Genomic DNA, 17135 nt, shown 5'->3' with positions numbered 1-17135 from the left:
GGCCAGCATAAGTGATTATTTCATATGCTGCTGGTAAATTAGAAAGCTGAGTCCTATCTTCAGCTTAAATATCACCATTGATCTCACAGTGGAGCTGTGCTTATTACATCGAGATGAATTCCTCAGTTAAGCCTTCTCTGCATAAAGTTGATTTTAGGGTTAGTGTCAGTTTGTATATTTAGACTGAAAAAAATAAAAATCCTGTAGTCTATATTTAAAGATAAATGTTTAACAGAACAAATTAGAGTAATTTTTCTTTGCCTGGTATTTTTGTTACTTTTCTAGATTTCACTTGCAGATTTACACAACCACTTTGCTTTAGTTAATTCTGCTATTGCTTATAGTAAAACAAATGTTCTCTATCTCTGAAGAACCTTGAAGCAGCTACATTTCTGGACTCCCAACAATGAGAACTTCTTACTTTTTGTCCCCGACCTAAAATATTCTATATAGTATCTCTATAATAAAAAAACCCCACAACTTTGTCAATTGACTATGGCACTGAAAAATGGAAGATTTCTGTTCTGCTCACTGTGCTACTCTCTCCTTTTAGGTTCAATCCCTTTTTATCCTAAAACATTACTTTACATATATTTTTCTAGTAATATGTATATGTATATGTATATGAAAAAGTAATGGACAACCTGCATCACTTTTGTAAAGCTTGTAACCACATGATGCAACAGAGCATGCAAAGGATTTACTTAAAATCTGTGCTTGGTCCCCAGGATTTGGCTCTTAATGAGACAGGAAAAGATAAAACAGTCTTAAGTTTAGATGTCTCATTTTCATAGCATCCCAACATGGTGGCACTAAATCAACCTATTCATATGAAAAGGAGTGTAGTGACAGTACAGAGTAATGCAATTATTATCCCTTCTTATGACAGCAATTGCAAGACAGTTGGAAGGAAAAGCATCAAGTCCATCCACTATTTTAAGACTGTAATATGAGTGCAGTCTTTTCAGGCTTCACAGCTGTTTTGTTATAGAGTAATTAAGAATCCACAGACAGAGGCCTACATACTTTCCACGAGGAAAAAAAAAAAAAAAAAAAATCAGGAAAAAAACACCACAGAGGTTTCTGAGGAAACTAAAGATTTATGAACAACTTATTTGCTGTGTCAGTCTACCAGAGAGACATGAATGTAGACTGTATCAGCCACTAGCACAGAGTTAGCTTGAGCTAAAATCCACTCTGCGCTAAATTCACTGGAATATAGATATTATTTGTAGTGTACGGAGACACCACACAAGCAGCCTCATACAGGAAAAACAGGTGGATCTAAATGGGATAGCTGCTAAATGGGGAGCCAGCAAAGCCACATCATGTTAATAGTGACAACTTCTGATGTTTGCAATAGCTCATCCAGAGTAATCCTCAATTTCTCTGCGTTGTTTTGAATGTGCTCCTTTCAGCCAGACTAGGATTAGAGCTGCTCTGTCATTCCTTCTCCAGGCTAAAATGAAGCATAGTGGTTTTCACACACATTCCTCAAAAAAACTGCAGCATCAAAATCACACTGTTTTCAGAAAAAAATTCTATTTTGTTATACAGACACTCATGGCAATTCATATAGACATAATATTTAAAGGCATCTCAAAGTGATCTCTGCTAAATCCTCATAGCATACCTGAAAAAATGGGTCCTTGTAATCCTTGTTTTTCAGATGGAAACCTGAAGCTAAGGATAAATTAAGTGACTGGACAATAACCCATGGAAAACCTGTGTATTTCCTGTTGAGCTGGGATTTGGAATTGCACAACCTCTTGAAGCATGTTTGGGTGAACTTGAACACCTTTATGATAAAAGTAAGCAAGGCCCAGGCCTGCACTTCTTCCCTTCACTCCGTTTTTGTGGTTCATCCTGCTTCTTTGCTCCGTTCCACACTAAAGTAAGACAAGGTCTGCAGAGCAGTCCTTCTGTGTATTGCTGCTAACATTATCATAAATCACAGCAAGTATTATTCACATGTGTAATTGCATAGTTTCTGAGTTACACAGCTATCTGAGCTTATGGCTGTAGAATGCTATTTTCCCCATAATAATTAAGCAGCCAGCATTTCAGAAAGTGAAGCAATTTGCAAGTTCAATTACAGTCAATGTTGTGCCAGTGAGTGTTTGACTGGAATGGAGATGGCAGATGTCAAAGGGACTTCGTATCCTGGATATTAAAGAGTAGATTGTTTGTGACCACCATCAATGATATTCTGAGCCCAGCTGCAGTGAGGATGATCCTTAGTGGACAGTCATCCAAAAAGAAATGGCCTCAGTTTATTGCTAAGATCTGTTCTACATTTTCTTAAGCTTATTACAAATTTACTGCAGACATTGTCAATAAAAAAATTAATTTGTGATCAGTTCTTTCCATTACAGCTGCCACCTTTTATCTTAAGATATATATTAGGAAGATTTAATTATATTATTAGAATATAAGAAGTTAGAGGGAAAAGAAATACACCAGGCAAAGATAAAGGGGACAAGACAGATTCACCACCTGTACCTGAGGCCTTTGATGAAACTTTCAAAATAACAGCTGTGCTTTATATACTTCAAACTGGGGAGCTAACTTTTCTTTTTCACTCACCATGTGGTCTGATGTCACTTATTAGGACAGAGGCAGTTCCAAAACTCACTACTGTTTGTCAAAATGCTACCATCAACTTCAATAACATCTGGTTCAAGACCTTTACTAAATCCTAAGTGTAATGCACAAAAAAGACCAGACTCCAGATGACTCTCTTTTAGCTATGTTGGCAAAGCCACACTCAGAAAAGCAAACACAGATGTAACCATAACAGAAGCTATGTCAACAGCTACAGTACTCACTGAAAATTCTTTCCTCTATGGGGTCTGAAGTTTACCAGCACAAGACATTTTTTTTTCCCCTCAAATCTCTCTTCTCCATTTTCTCTGATTAATTAGAATGTTCCTATGGGGTCACTTAGCAGTGCGTTATTAAAAGACCTAAACAGCACAAACACAAAAAATGCCTCCTTTTTTTCTGTAATGTGTGGTCTACTTAAACACCCAACCCTGCATTCTTCTTCCCATGGAGCTACTGGAATACCTTTGGCTATACAGAGCCCTACCTGCCCCGAGCCTATGGCTCCTCCTCTCCCCTCAGGGCTCTCCGGGCTTCACCTCACACTTCTCTCACATTTTCCCTCTCAGTTCTTGCTGCAAGCAGCATTTTGCGAGTTCTTACACCCTCTGTTCCTGAGGCTCGGCCAGCATGGCCAAGGGTCTGGGCCATGCCCTGTGGTGGGGTTGCTGGAGCCAGGCAGAACGAGCTGGAACCAGCTGGAGGGCAGTCCCAGCCTCCCCTCCCAGTAACCCCCACAGTCCCTGCTGCCAGCACCTGAGCATGGACAGCCAGTGACACATGAAAAAAAACCAACACAAAAATTAAGGATATTCTAATAAATCATTCCCTTTTTAGCATAATCCAAATCCACTTCTGCTCACAGGATGAGTGCTGCCTCAGCACATCCCACCAAGAAGCCACCGCATAATGTGCCACAGCTGGGTGACTTGCAGAGTTTGTCACCACCCAGCTCCCACACAGAACAGAAGATGCTCATACCCTGTGTCTGATGATTAACACGGGTTGTTGGCTTTTTTTTTTTTTTTTTCTCTGCACTCACTAGACTGAAGAAATTTATGATGAATGTCAGCTGAAGGATATTTGATTGCCAAAGCCCACATAAGCAACTGGCTAAAGTTTTGTTCAAGCCAAATTAGTAACAGATACATTTTAATGTTTTTATCATGCAATGGAACACATCTGCAAAATAAAGGCACAAGTATTGAGGAGAAATATGAAAGCATCTAATCTATTCTTCATTACAAACATTCCCAATACCTCAACATTATAAATGTGTAGTTGAACCCTTGTTTGTAAATTATAAATTATACAACTTTTGTGTAATTCTAAAAACATACCCAAATTGAAAGCTGACAATAGATAAAGCTACTGGAAAGCCCAGAGATGCATTTATGTGCTTCTGTCCAAATTCATACACACATCTTCCAAAATCCATTCTCCAAACAGGGAGGAAACTTAAAAAAGAAAGGGACCTTGACTTCTCCATGTCTTTGGAACATATTATGCATCACCTTCTAGGTATGACATACATAGTGCAGAGATCAAAGAACCACCACCAGACTCACAGTGTACTGAAGTCAACTAAGTCTGGTATTTTTTCCCTAAAATTTGATAGGAAGAAGAAATTTCCTATTAGAAAAGTAATATATTTAATAGGGATGCTGAGAGATTCTACTGAATTTCCCAGGCTATGATCAGCTTCATTAGATGAAACATGGAAAATGTTTGCCCGGCAGCTTGATCTTTCCCTGCATCTCTGGCTCCACCCAATTGCTCCAAAATAGTCACAAGGGAAAAAGAAAAAGTGCAAATGAAGTGGCAAGTTCTGAATATTTCACAGTATTTCCTTATTAGCTACAGCTACATGATCCCATGCCTTTCAAGATCTATTACAATGGATCAGAGACATAAATGCCCCTGGATGGTAGTTTAAAGAAAAGCACAATCAAATAAAACTGTTACTTTGCCCGTAAGAAATAGTGCTCCTTTGTGATCAATATCTGTCAACTCTAAAAGATAATAGAAGTCACTTCCATCATCCCAAATCCATTTTCTTCAAAGCTGTCTTCAGTCAGGTGGCATGCTGCTGGCAAAGGACCTATTAAGATTTCACAAAATCTACAGAGGCAATTAAATGAATCCTCTCTTCTGTGGTCTTTAGCTATTGTCAACATTCATCAGACAACTGCTTTCTTCTGCAGTTTATGAGATCTGGAATCTCCCCCTTCCTGAGAGGTGGTCTTCACAAATTTGCCACGGAACAGAAATTCGATCCAGTCAGTTGAACTGGTTGATAGAACAGAATGTACTTCATGAACAGGCTCGTCTCTTTGAAGATGTACTGTGTTCCCACAACGCTCTTCATAAGCCTCTCTGACTAGATCTAGAGAACCTAGCTTATTTTTCTCATCAGGGCTTGCAGTGATGCTTGTGCAGGGCCAGGGCACTGTGCACCTTCCAGTGCAAGCACAGACATGGGGAACAGACTCATGTAAAACTGTTTGCATGCAGTTTCCAGTGCTGGCAAAAGCCTAGGCTGCTTTTGACACAACAACCCTTCTCCTGCTGCTTAATAAGACTTAGGCAACTCAACAAGTTTCTGTATTCCCAACCCCAGTAGCATGCCAGCATGACCGGGATATTGTTCTGGATGTGGATACGCTCATGGGTCCCTGGGAGGTTGCCAGCTCCTCAACTTGAGGACATAAACAAACTACTTCTCACTCAACACCTGCAGCACAGTGCCAAGCACAAGATAAGAGACGTGAGGGTTCAAAGTAGGGTCAAGCTACTAAAAGAAGTTTCTTCACCAGTTCGGTGCCCACTGTGGAAGCTCAGGATAAAGCTCCAAACCCCAGTGGCATAGTAGACTGGAGGAAAGATAAAAGTACAGCTAATCCTGCAAACTTCTTAACCCAACTGCTTGATCTAAACTTTGTCCTCCTTCTTTCAGCAGATAAGCTGCATGCATAGCTACTTGATTGCAAGTTGATTTTCCCTAGGTCTGCCTTGCATGCCCCAAGGAGCCTTCAAGTCCTTTAGGCAAAATCTTGGGACAAAGAAGGTCAGAAAACAAGAGAGGCACAACTGACAGCAGAAAAGAACAGTTATCTGAACACTTTTCTTTGCATGTCAGTCTTCCAACTTTAACATCAGCCTTTGCTTATCCCTTCAAATTTGTGGTTTCTTTTTAATGACAATTAAAATGTGCATCTGCCTGTAAGCAGTCAAAAGATTTGGCTGCATGGAACTAAAACTTTTTATTTCCATTTATTTGCAAACTTAAATAGAGTCTTCCATTTGTTTATGCCCCCGCTGTTACCCACTTGGTTATAATGTAAAGTGGAAGGCACAATTTTGCCAAAAGATGTCATTAAAGTAAAAAAGAAAACAAACAAAACCAGAAAGACAATTAATTGGCACCTTGTATCTTCCAGTCAGCAACACAAAATTGTTTGTATTTGTTTGACAGCAAAATCAGGTCTATTGCACTACTATCTGTACCAGTAATCACATTCACTGTAATCCCATACAAATTATTCCTCTCACTGCCAAGTAAAGCAGATATTTTATAATCCTGTGAGAGATCTGTACAATATGTCCCATTGGGAATTTTATTTCACAAACCAGCACTGCAATTCATGGCTCATTAGGTATTAACATCTTCATGCACAATGTAGAGTAGGATGCATATACCTCTGGTGTGTCTCTTGATACTGGGCACACATTAGCTACTTCATGCTTTCTAGCTTTGTGAGCCAGCAGAGAAGTTCACAAGGACAAATTAACATAAAATTCACACTGTGTGGGACATGATGTGAGACAGCCACTCTGATGACACTTGCAGCATTTGCATCCAAGTGATTCTGGAAGTGATGCTGAAACCCATTTGGCTTTCCAGACACGTGTGCTATGACTATATTGCAACGGCCTAACTGGAATTTTTGTCTGCATTCAGTTCTGTAAACTGGGGCAGGATAGGACTGTATTGTCTAAGCAACATCATCTTAAAAGAGAGTACAAAGGGAACCCAGACTGAAAATGCCACAGCCCTACAATTGCATTACCGGACATTACCCCAGGAACGTCAGTGCTGCTCTATTTAGAAAGAAGACTGGGGACAGGAAAGACTTTCAAGCCTTGGGTGAGGATCTGAAGGTACTTCAAAATATCTATGTATCAACCATCATTACACACCACATGCAGAAGTCGCCAGTCACTCCTCCATTTTAGCAGTTTTCTCAATGATCAGCAAGGGGACAAGTTCATATGAGTCAGACAGTTCAATCAAAGAAATAAGTAGAGCAAGGGCAATATATCTCAGTCTTTCTATCTGAGTATTAGTTAAACATTTAAGAGAGTTTTTAAATTCAAATTTTTCCTTCTGTGCAGAAGAGAGATAGAAAACAAGGAAATAAACTCAGGTCAGAGTAGAAGATCAGGGTTTCTTTGAGTTTCTTTTGAATTTGAAAGCTGAATTGCACGAGAGAAGTCTGGAGGCTGTCACACTGATCAGCAGTGGGTCTGGTTTCATACAGTCTTTAATAATCTGAAAAAGTAGAATCAACAACACAGGATTTAAAGAACAGTTGTCTGGGAGCAGTTATCAAAACAAGATAGTAAAGGTGTAATGAACTAGGTGAATGGAAAGGAAATCAAATAAGAAAATATGAATAATAATTTAAGCTAGGTAGCTGATTATTCAAGCAAAGAAAAATCCAAAATACAGAGCCAAATTGGGAAGAAGAGGCCCAGAAACCCATCATCCCAAAAAGCAGATGAGATGCAGAGACCAGAAATGCTTCGGCATGTAGCTGCATTAAAAAAAAAAAAAAAAAAAAAAATTGGAAAAATTGCTTACCTGAATATTTTACTAGCAAGTCATGGATGAAAGAGGTAAACACATGTGGCATCAAATATATTAACATATGTATCCATAATTAAACCTAACCACACAGGCAATCGTACAGATTTAATGGACAACATTTAGTCTTAATTTAACTACTGACAACATAAAGGATCTTAATGGGATCACTGACATTGCACCCAGTCTCATGACTCTCATTTTTGACTACTTAATATCAGAAACATGTCTGTATACAGAAGATTAGTTATAGAAGTGTAATGAATAATAACGCGTGTCACGGAATGTACGACAAAAAGGAAGACAAGTATGTAAAACCAAAGTGGCAGTCATAAAATTGTCATCAAGTTTTTTTAAGTATAAATGATAAGGATGAGGAAGAACAGTTACAGAGGTCAAAGACAGAACCAGGTAACAAGGTCAGAGCAAGCAATGGAAGACTTGGGGTGAGTGTCTGAAAAAGCTAGAACTAACTGCATGAGGAAACAGTCTTGTAGAGGCTTTATTGGTTGTCCCATTAGTTAAATCCTTGAAAATCAAACCAGGATAATACCCTGTTGTGTTCAAATTTCATTTCAGATTTCTAAACTTCAAGGAAAAAATTCTGCCCTTGGTTATACTTGCTCAACTACTTTTGGTAACTAGACAGCTCCCTGGCCACAAACCAAAACAAGCTTTATCTGGCAACGTGTTCTTGAAAAAGAAACAGAAAACTTAATAAAAATGAAATAGAGCAAGAGTCATCGCTCTACTCTTGAGTGGGTATATTGTAATAGGACACAGGGAAATCTGAATATAAACAAACAGAGAATGGTAACTCCTGTACAATATCAGAGATAAATGCTTACTGATAGACAAGCAGTCAGCAAGGGAAAACATGAGGGGGTAAGCATGTTGTGCTTAAGTAGCATACATAAAAGAGCTTGCTCAGTATCAGTTAAGCCATGCAGAAATACCACATGCTGAAGAACACAGATCCAGAATACTTTGCAGAGTAAAGATCATCAACCAAGTAAGGCCGAATTCAGTATGTTTGAATCAGAAAGGCTTATCATTCTAATGAAGCTATCATATCCATTTTATCATCCGTACAAGTGCACAGAGAAAATTAACATTGGATAGAATTTTATGTTTACAAATGGAAAACCACTTTTTAAAATGGGTTTCAGAAGAAGTACTGCAGCTCAAGACACTTTGCCTTAGGAAGGAAGGATTTCCTATAAGCTTCTAGACAAATAACATCAAATAGTAATGTATTTTTATTATAAAGAGCATCTGCAATCACAATTAAAACTGTGGGAGCATTCCAAGGACACTGCCACCTCAAAAGGGAAGGGAAGATAAGGAAAATGGAATGTCACCTGAGAAGAAACAGAGATTCCAAATCTTGTGCCTGTTGGCATTTTTACAAGACCTTGAAGGCACTGTGTAGTGCTGACGGTGCTATTTATTTATTTTATTAGAATCACAGGTTTTTTTTGCCTTTTTGAAACACCCATGAAAAAAGGGCTCTAGCCCACAGGGGCTACAGCCTATGAAATACATGCATTTTTCTCTAACACTGATAGAAAACAGTAAAACACACACAGAATCAGGGAAGATGTTAAATACTCAATATTTTCTTTTCCTCAACATTTATATGTTACATTTACTTTGGTGGATATTGATCATCCAAATGCCCACAACAGCTTTAAAAACCTCTGCTGTGACAAAGCATGGCCAGAGTTCAGAGATTCTGGTGAGCACAGGTGGTGCGTTAAGGAGCATCATTCCTGATACAGTTTAAACTAGTGTTTTATTAATAGCAAATTCTATGTATATATATATAAAAAATATGCCTATGGTAGCTAACAAACATGCAAGTGTCCAGCATCTGGTATCAAGCACATCTGTGTTACAGTTCACATTTAATCAGATCCCTGTATGTAGTATCAAGCAGTTTCTTACTGGTTTTCACCCTCTATTTTCAGCTACAAATATCTCTTTCTTTAAATCAAAACTGTTTCTAAAATATTAGAAGACATATATCTACACAAATCTGAATATTTAGTAATTTTTAAGGAGTGGGGAGAAATCCCACTGTAGTGTAGATAAGCAAGTAATCTCTTCTAAGTCTTAAAATTGAAGCAGGGGTCCACATCATCTCCAAGTTGGACTATGAAGTGCTGCATCTAAAATTAGCTAGAGAACCACATGGGACTGCAGCTTATTTCTTGGCAGGCATTTACTTTTCTGCTTTTTTCTTTTTTATTCCCTGTCCAAATTATATTTTGCTTAAAAGTGCTGGCCTAATTTGTGCAGTCTGTACATTAGCAAGCCTCAGCTACTGTCTTCCAGGTCCTTGCCCAAGAGTGAGGTCTTGTGTATTAAAAACTATAATGAATTCACATCTTGATGATTTCAGTTGACACTGAGAGCTAAGGCACAGCAGCACAGTAATGTAAAAGATATTCCAGCAGTGTCAAGGAGCTCTGTCCTTAAGACTCACTTTACTACCATAACTACAGTCTAGATGCACACATAGCTGCTGCTCTGGATTACAGTTGACATCTCGACCATGATCCAGGAGAAGAAGGTGTTAAGGGCCCTAGAACCTGGGCAGGTCTCATTCATTACATCAGGACAAATGAAGCAAAGGCAAACACAGTGAGACCCAAGTCTCCCAGCAGACATCTTACGCTTGTTATTTCTGAACACTTCGAGCCCAAACTGCAACCATCCACAAAAATTACTGTGGATGGATAGTCTGTGGGATCACAGGGTTTTACAGACACAAGCCCATCTTCCACCTGCTGTTTACTTTTAAGCACAGATGTAGTAAGATATTGCTTCTGACAGGATATCCCTTATGGAACAGGAGACAACAGATAGTTTAGATCAAATTAAATGTCTAGAAACAGTACAAAAACACCTTCGTACTAGTTCCTAGCTAGCAGTGGAATGAGCCCTTTTTGACACAGTGGATTTCTAACACAGGCAGACAACTAGATAAGTGGAAAGATTTTAAATCAGACAGATAAAAATACCATTAATCCCAGATAAAAATACCATTAATCCCAGCAATACTACAGTTATTTCTGACAGAGTTGAAAGACTACCACTACTGGAATATGTCACTGTCTTCCCAAATCTCTAAAAAACATGCCCTGTAGAATGACTCGGAGTGATCCTGGGAGATGTAATGATATTAAATGTTGGCTTACTTCCAGTTGCTAAGCTACATTAAAAGATATCTAAAAATACATAGGTTTTTTTTCTCTGAAGTGATACTTCTCTACAAAAGCTACTAATGCACTTGCCAAAAACACTGTTCTGAAGTGTAGTGGGAAAAGATAAGATAGGGTGCAGGCATGATACGGATGGGAAAAACCTAGGAAAAGCCTTCACTGCAGTTAATATTTTTACTTCCAGAAACTCCTTCAATTGAATAAGAGATTAATATTAAAGAGAAATTAAAAAGAATAAAGGCATGGCTTTGGAAAGACAGTTCATATAAACTAAGAAGAGGCTTCAGACTTCCTTGTCTGTTCTTCAAGCTTGGTTCTGCAGCTGCAGGCATTGCATTTGACAATCCCTCTCATAAACAAATCGAGCTCTTAATAACAACTGCTTTTTTTGCCCTCTTTACTACCTCTAGTAGTATGTGCCAGAACCATATTCTTAGGAAATGTCCCTTAATTTCCAGCCTAACTTTATTCAAGGTCACTTGATACCTCTGTGTTCTCCTGCCAACATTGTCTTTCAGCTTACCATTTTTTTCTGCCTCCCCAGCATTTAACCCTGATGTATTTATAGGCAACAGACATATTCCAGCTAAAGTATACTGTTGGAGTAGATGATTACATCTGACATTACTAGAGAAACTTCCTCATATGGCCCTTGTACTATAGTAGTGCACATACTCCAGCTATGTTAGCAGCCCTGTTATGACAGATACCAAACATACCAAAAGACTCTCAGATCATTGCAAACTCCTCAAGGCACAGACTGACTGTTTATTTAGTTGAATCGACCACAGGATGAGGCAAAAAACAAAATGGCACATGAAAGGGCATCACCAAATGTCAGTGAGCTCATCTGTGGCAGAGCCAGGAAAATGGCACTCTTCTGCCACCAGTTCTAGATGTCACCCACTGGATCACAGCACTCTTCATCCCCTTTGTCTTCACAGGCCCTTTGCAGCTCTCATAATGAAGAGGCAAACCCCACAATGTTTATTAAAAATTTATCCACATTTGTTTCCTTCAGCACTTGAGTCCATGCTGCTTTATGTTTTTCATAAGTAAACTTTATCTGATAGTCATCTTCAAATAATAAATCCTGCTGCTAAAATCAAATATGTTCCTGTGTTCCATAAAAGAGGCAGTAAAACAGCAACAAGCACAAAGAAGCTGTTTTACTTTTGAAGTTTTCTATTTATGGACTCTGATAGTCTGAAGTTGAGTCAAACACAATCTAGGCAGGCAGCAGCCGAAATAAGTGTCTCCATAACCCTTGAAACACAGTATTGATGTAAGACTCTCTTCACTTATTGCTGAGCAAAAGCTCCAGCTGAAGGGAATGATGCAGCCCCTACATGTACCCCAAAAACCTCTACTCATGTTTGCTTTGCAGTCCTCTCACCCCAGCTTTTTTTTAACCTGTTTTCAATGGTAGGAGATAGGGCTGAACCCTGGGGTCCATCAAGTAGTCTATCAGGCTCCCAGGACACGGATCAGGAGTTACTGTTGTTGTCAGCTTCCACATCAGTGAACAGTCTGTTCTGTCTGCTGAACTAGATTTTCACAACTAGCTTAAGTTCTGCAGATAAATATTTCACAGTAGCTCTGTCACACAGAATCACAGAATCCTAAGGGTTGGAAGGGACCTTGAAAGATCAGCTAGTCCAACCCCCCTGCCAGAGCAGGATCACCTAGAGCACATCACACAGTAAAGTGTCCAGGCAGTTTTTGAATGTCTCCAGTGAAGGAGACTCCATAACCTCTCTGGGCAGCCTGTTCCAGTGCTCTGTCACTCTCACAGTAAAGAAGTTTTTTCTGATATTCACCTTGAACCTCCTATGCTCCAGTTTGCATCCATTGCCCCTTGTCCTATCACTGGTCATCACTGCAAAAAGCTTAACTCCATCCTCCAGACACTCACTCTTTACATATTTGTAAACATTGATGAGGTCACCCCTCAGTCTCCTTTTCTCCAAGCTCAAGAGACCCAGCTCCCTCAGCCTTTCCTCATAAGGAAGATGTTCCACTCCCTTCATCATCTCTGTGGCTCTGTGCTGGACTCTTTCAAGCAGTTCCCTGTCCTTCTTGAACTGAGGGGCCCAGAACTGGACACAATACTCCAGATGTGGCCTCACCAAGGCAGAATAGAGGGGGAGGAGAACCTCCCTTGACCTACTAACCATACCCTTTCTAATGCACCCCAGGATGCCATTGGCCTTCTTGGCCACAAGGGCACATTGCTGGCTCATGGTCATCCTCCTGTCCATTTCACACTGGGCACAGTTTCAATAATATCACAGAATCATAGAATTTTTCAGGTTGGAAAAGACCTTCAAGATCATCAAGTCCAACTGCCAGCCCTACAGCCCCATAACCACTAAACCATTTCCCAAAGCACTACCTGTTTTTTTAACTCCTCCAGGGATAGTGCCTTTACCACCTCCCTGGGCAGCCTGTTCTGATGTCTCACCACTCTTTCTGTGAATCATTTTTTCCTAATATCTAATCTGAACCTCCCCTGGTGCAACTTGACCCCATTTCCTCTTGTCCTATCACTAGTCACTAGGGAGAAGAGGCCAAACACCCGCCTTACTACAACCTCCTTTCAGGTACTTGTAGAGAGCAATGAGGTCTCCCCTCAGCCTCCTCTTCTCCAGGCTTCCCAGCTCCCTCAGTCTCTCCTCATAAGACCTGTTCTCCAGACCCCTAATCAGCCCAGCTGCCTTTCTCTGCACCCTCTCCAGCACCTCGATGTCCTTCCTGTATTGTGGTGCCCAAAAATGCACAGAGCTCTCAAGGTGTGGCCTCACCAAGGCTGAGTACAGGGGCAGGATCACCTCCCTGCTCCTGCTGGTCACACTATTCCTGATACAAGCCAGGATGCCATTGGCCTTCTTGGCCACCTGGGCAAACTGCTGGCTCATGTTCAGCCCTCTGTCAATCAATACCCACCCCCAGGGCCCTCTCTGCTGGGCAGCTCTCCAGCCAGTCTTCCCCTGTAGCACTGCTGGGGAAATGCAGGACATGACATTTGTCCTTATTGAACCTCATGCAATTTGCCTCAGCCCATTGATCAATCCTGTCTAGATCCCTCTGAAGAGCCTTCCTACCCTCAAATAGCTTCCACCCAGCTCAGTGCTGTCTGCAAACCTACTAAGGGTGCCCTCTATTCCCTCATCCAAAGAATCAATAAAGACATCAAACAAGAGCAGGCCCAGTACTGAACCCTGGGGAACACCAGTCGTGACAGGCCAACTGGATTTAACTTCATTAAACACAAATGTGTGGGCTCTGCTGTCCAGAAGTCTTTTTTACTCAGTGAAGAGTATGCCCATCCAAGCCATGAGCAGCCAGCTTCTTCTGGACAGTGCTGTGGGAAACTGTCAAAGCCCTTCCTAAAGTCAAGGTAGACAACACCCACAGCCCCTCCCTTGCCCAATAAGTGGGTCACCCTGTCGTAGAAGAAGATGAGGTTAGTCAAACAGGACTGCCCTTCATGAACCCATGCATCAGTGGAGCTATTCCTGGTACCAGATATCAGGCCCAAAAAGCATTTCTGCAAAGCTTGTGCTTTGTTCAAAGTACCTGTGTTATACACAGAAGATCAGAAAACTTGCCCTCCCTGGAATCCTAAACATAATTTTTTATGAATGTTACCATTAATTAGAGTGCCAACTGCAAAAATTAACTCTATGTGTATGGGTCTCATATCCAAGCCAGGTCCTACACTTTTAAAATGCAACGGAAGAATAAAAGGTAAAAACTTTTGCTTTTTACTAAGTCAAATACTACTGTGTGTTTGTTCAGCATTGCAAAATCTAGACCGTATCACTGTTTCATTTTCTGTTATCAAGTTGTTAAGTTAGAAAGGTGAAGCACTTTACCTTTAAAGGACATGAAAAAACCCCCTCATAACCGAAGATTTCCATTCTAAAAGATTTTTACAGTGTTTAGTCTTTTACTTCAGATCTTCTAAACTACTCTACTGCAAAATGAATTTTACAGCCTACCTAGCAACTAAAAATCAAGCAACTAAAAAGAAAACACAACGCATTATAGAAACTCATGCTGCAAATCTATTGTATTCAAGCATAGCTTCCATTAACTTACTTATGGTGATACATTTTCCATGCTAACATTTGTTGCATATATGTGTATACACACACACATATATTTTAAAGTGATTTTTGAAAGGTTTTCTGGAAAGCAACTCAGAACTTGTTGCTGACAGCATGGGATAGGCTATGACTTTTGTGTGGCTTATATATTTTAAAGAGTAAGAAATTGGGACTGGGATCTATTGTTCTGTTGTCATTTGAGAATGAGAAAGAATTCTGAGAGCTCTCCTCTTGTACAACTGGAATGCTAGAAAGGCCTGAAAATCCTAAAGTTAACAGGTTTTCGGGTAAATATTCTTAATTTCCAAATTTGTAGTTAAAAGGCCAAAGGATTTCAACCACTTTGTAATACTTCCTATAAATGTTATAGTGCCAGAAAAACCCACCATGTGCCTGAATGGTTTACATATCAGGATTTATACTTTAAATATTATGAAGTATGTCTTAAAGGTGTACCCACAGTTCCATGGTACTTGTTTTCGCCATTAAAATCTGTTGCCTAGGAAATGACCCCCTTCTGCCATCGAAAGGCTCCAATGTGTAATTATTCTTAAGCAGTTACTAAAAGGAGAATTTAATGTGGTGGGATGAAAGTGTTTAAAATGTATTGATGTTTTAGGCACGAAAAACCCAGTTATGCCGAAGCGAATACTGCCTGGTGTTAAGACTGCCATGAGAAAAACTGATGTAAAATTAAATATAACTTAAACTAATGTTAATTGCTTAATTTATTACCTAAGAAAAACCCAGCACAGCAACGACCAATAAGTTCACACTAGTAAAAGAGAATTAATACTGGAATTCAAAGAGAGTAATGGAACCAGCTCACCTGCAATCATGGTAAATACATGTCTAACACTGACACACCCTATTTCCAAATAGATAGTTGAGAAAATCTAGAGAAGGAAACACTAGGAAATATAAGAAGAAAGCTCTTTTATTCTGTACAGATCTACAGTTTTTGCATTTTAAAATTAAATAGCCAGAGATATTATTTCAAGAAATGCATACTTAAGAGAAAAAAACTAACAACTTTATGCCATTATTTATCTCAAAGATGCCCTCTGGTAAGTACAATCTGGTGCACACATCCACTGGCCAGGAAAACCTCCAAAGCATTTCCAGACTCTATTTTTAAAGCTTTAACTTCAGTCAAGAAAATATATCCCAATAAAAACCACTCTAAAAATAATGGATAATAATAACCTAACCCTTACCTTGCTACCATCCACAAAGATGGCAGGAAACATGTATTTTATTGCTATAGCACAAGTCCAGCTTTTTCACATCTCCTCTCCCTAACAGGCCTAGGTTTCGTATTCTTCACTGCTAGTCTGGCACATGAGTATAGGTTTTATTCTTGCATACTTGGAGTCTTTAAGAGACACAGGGTGCCCCTAAAGTCAAGACTTACTCAGTAATTTTCAAAACACTTACTAGTTTCAGAAGCAAAGTTTTAACCGAGATTTGAGCTCTCAAAGCTCTGGGGTCCTTTGAACTTAGAAAATTTTAGAAATGAATTGCATTTTTAAGTCATGAACACATAGCACATTTTTTTTTTCAGAATTTGTGCTGAATGTATTTGGTAAGTTTCATATAATTCTAGGAACAAGCACTATCATTCCCAGGACCCTGGACACTGCCAGCAGAGACAACTGAAACTCAGCACTGATGTCCCATCTCTCATCCATAATGTAAAAAGATGCTGAAAAACTTACTTTTATACAAGCCCCCTTAGAAACAGAAGCAAATAAGGAAATTCCCAGTCAACCACTTGGCAACTGATTTATTAATAGAAATCCCATTATCAACCTTGTAATTTGAAAAGGAATACATTTAGCAGTTATGCCAGTCACCCAATGCAAATGCTTTACAACCTGGAAATACCAAACGATAAGATGCTACTTAACCAGCCCTACCAGCCCCCAGCACGGTTTTGCTGACAGTGAGAGACTGTTCCGCAACACCAGGAACTTCCTTCTGCTTCCACCTGATAAGGAAACATGCTATATATAGTCCATTAATCTCCTTCACCGTATGACACAAAGCGTTAATCACAACAGCTTGCTTCAGTCACAATAAAATACTACTCCAGATGCTTAACCCATGTAGATGTCAAGCCCACGTATCAGCTGATGTAGCAGAAGCTCAGTTGCATCCCAGCAATAAAACACGTAAAAATATGTTAGCAACAAGCAGGAGCACGGGCAGCCTTTTTACTCAAAACTGTGCAACTTGAGGCCCTTATCCGGAAGTATGCTGGCATTTGATTTTACCAGGGACCTGAAGAGCCATGTTGTATAAGTGTAAAATATTATGTCCAGT

The 17135-nt window shown here is 39.7% G+C and overlaps 1 protein-coding gene across 1 annotated transcript in view; it reads right to left on the bottom strand.

Moving 5' to 3' along the window:
- PLCB1 (phospholipase C, beta 1 (phosphoinositide-specific)) overlaps window positions 1–17135 on the bottom strand; it is a 457703-nt gene that overhangs the window by 121597 nt on the left and 318971 nt on the right. The gene's annotated exons all lie outside the window — the stretch shown is intronic.

The sequence above is a fragment of the Chaetura pelagica genome, unplaced genomic scaffold (genome assembly GCF_000747805.2).
Source record: "Chaetura pelagica isolate M959 unplaced genomic scaffold, ChaPel_1.0 scaffold111, whole genome shotgun sequence".
Classification (NCBI taxonomy): Eukaryota; Metazoa; Chordata; class Aves; order Apodiformes; family Apodidae; genus Chaetura; species Chaetura pelagica.
The sequence above is the reverse complement of the archived record's forward strand: the minus strand, read 5'-3'. Positions and strand labels throughout refer to the sequence as shown.